Genomic DNA, 2145 nt, shown 5'->3' on the forward strand with positions numbered 1-2145 from the left:
GTGCTAATGTTGTGCAGTTGCCAGGACAGATTTGATCATATTTGACCAAAATTATTTTAAATATTAAACTTTCAAGGAGTGTTAAGTGTTAAAACAATATATATAAATTTTGAGGTGGATAGTTTACAGCTGCTTGCAAAATATGACTTGCCAATGAAGCAACATACTTTAATAGTCCCGTTAAATGCATGAGGGTGTGGTATATATATATATATATATATATATATATATATTTATTTATTTTTATTTTTTTTTTACATTTTACCTTATTTGTATAGTTGTATTTTATATTTAATCTGTATATCTGTATTTATGTTCCACTGTTAGTGTTATCTGTATGCACCAAGGGTCTGAGAGTAACGCAATTTCAATTCTCTGTGTGTATGTGCTGTACATGTGGAAGAATTGACAATAAAGCAGACTTGACTTGACTTGAGTATTGAGTATCAAGTCATACTCAAATCGACATTGTGTATTATTGAGTGTTGGGCCCTGTACGCATGTCAGAATGAAGAGCAGCTCTGGCTCTTGTTTTCAAGTGGCAAACAATTGCTTCTTTCTTTCTTACTTACCATTGCCTATAAAATTTCAATAGTTGTTTGTTCTGATCAGATCAACTGAACATTTGCAGCCACGAGGCATTGTTCGAATTCAAACTTGTCAAACCAGTCTGCGACATAAATTTCCCCACAGAAGAAATACAATGAGTGAGACAGCAAGGACTAGCGTGTCGAAGCGAATCAAGTCAAGTTACTAGAGGTAGATATAGGCACGATATTCAAATAGAATAAACCTGGCGGTCATGTGCTCTTGAACAGGAAAGACAGGTGTTCTGTCGTCTGAACTCTTAGAAAGGAACGATTCGTTCATGTCTGGAAATGATCCCTTAGAAAAGAACATTTTATTCACAACAACAATGAAAAGTGTCATTATGATTTATTTACGTATGCACTGTCTCCCTGTAGACAGACCTCTTATAATAACGCATAATTTCGTAGAATAAGGAAAGGTGTGGCATATGATTGATTATGTGAGCGCCAATCATATTTTAGGATTACACGTTGATCCCGCCCTTCTTTAGTTAACTGTCCAATCAAGAAACAGATTACTTCCGCTCGCCTGCCTCATTGAACGCAGATTGTACGACGAGGCGTTTTGCCTGGAATGAAAAACAGGTTGAACGTGAAGACCTACTCAAAGCCTGGGATATTTTACTCAAAATTCTTCATTTGTGCCTTTTGAAAGCAAAGTAGAGGCAACTTTTTTTTCTCGAAGTGACTGCCCAAGAAGCCCAAGGCGTCTTACTGGACTTCCCGAACAAAATACACACAGCCCGAGTGAGTAATAACAATTTATTTATCTTCAGGGACCGCAAGCAAAACATTTACCGCGTTGTTTATGCATAAACGTGACAAAAAAATCTTAAATGTTTAGTCTTTGACGGGAGTGTCAAAAGAAGTTATTTTGAAAACTCGAGTATTGACTTCTTTCATTGTTTTTTGTGTGTCCTGTTTTGCTCGAGCCAACGGTCGGGTGCACTTGACAGCGCGAGCTCTCCGGGTCAAGTGCACCCGATTGTTGAGCTAAACTGGACAAACAAAACAATGAAACGAGCCTACTATCCTTGAGGCATGGAAGCAATCGGCTTTATTTCAGCAGAGAGTGTTGACGCGGAGCTAGACTTTACTGACATCAACGGGTGGGTTCGCCTTGAGCAACAGGGCAAACTCATCAGTCATCGTAAGTGCTCAACTGTTAGGGTTGGCTTGACATGCTCAATTAAGTATAATAAAGTGAATGTGTATCAGATCGTTTATATAATTTCACCTAGTGCTGATGCTTTTGGGTTGACAGTAGTGAAGCCATGTGCTGGTCTCCACTGTTTCTGCTAGGTACGTCCTGTGTGTTTTTTGTTGTGAGACAAATTAGGTAACGTTATGTTAGATAAACTATTATGTAACATAAGTTGTTACTTTAAATACTTGAATCCATTGTGTCATAGTTTTTTTTTTTTAATAAATGTGCATATGTATTTATTTAATGATTTTTTTTTGTAAATGTTCATAAATTTCATTCTCCCTCATTTATTTACATAAACACACACACACACGTTTACATGTGTGTATGTATATATATATATATATA

The 2145-nt window shown here is 36.6% G+C and overlaps 1 protein-coding gene across 1 annotated transcript in view; it reads left to right on the forward strand.

Moving 5' to 3' along the window:
• The first annotated feature begins 1125 nt into the window (after positions 1–1125).
• LOC107665879 (MAGUK p55 subfamily member 7-like) overlaps positions 1126–2145 on the forward strand; it is a 147129-nt gene continuing 146109 nt past the window's right edge. Inside the window, exon 1 of the mRNA XM_016456939.1 lies at positions 1126–1337. The gene's annotated coding sequence lies outside the window, so the exon portion shown is untranslated. The remainder of the gene's footprint in view (positions 1338–2145) is intronic.

The sequence above is a fragment of the Sinocyclocheilus anshuiensis genome, unplaced genomic scaffold (assembly GCF_001515605.1).
Source record: "Sinocyclocheilus anshuiensis isolate Anshui unplaced genomic scaffold, SAMN03320099.WGS_v1.1 scaffold647, whole genome shotgun sequence".
Lineage (NCBI taxonomy): Eukaryota > Metazoa > Chordata > Actinopteri > Cypriniformes > Cyprinidae > Sinocyclocheilus > Sinocyclocheilus anshuiensis.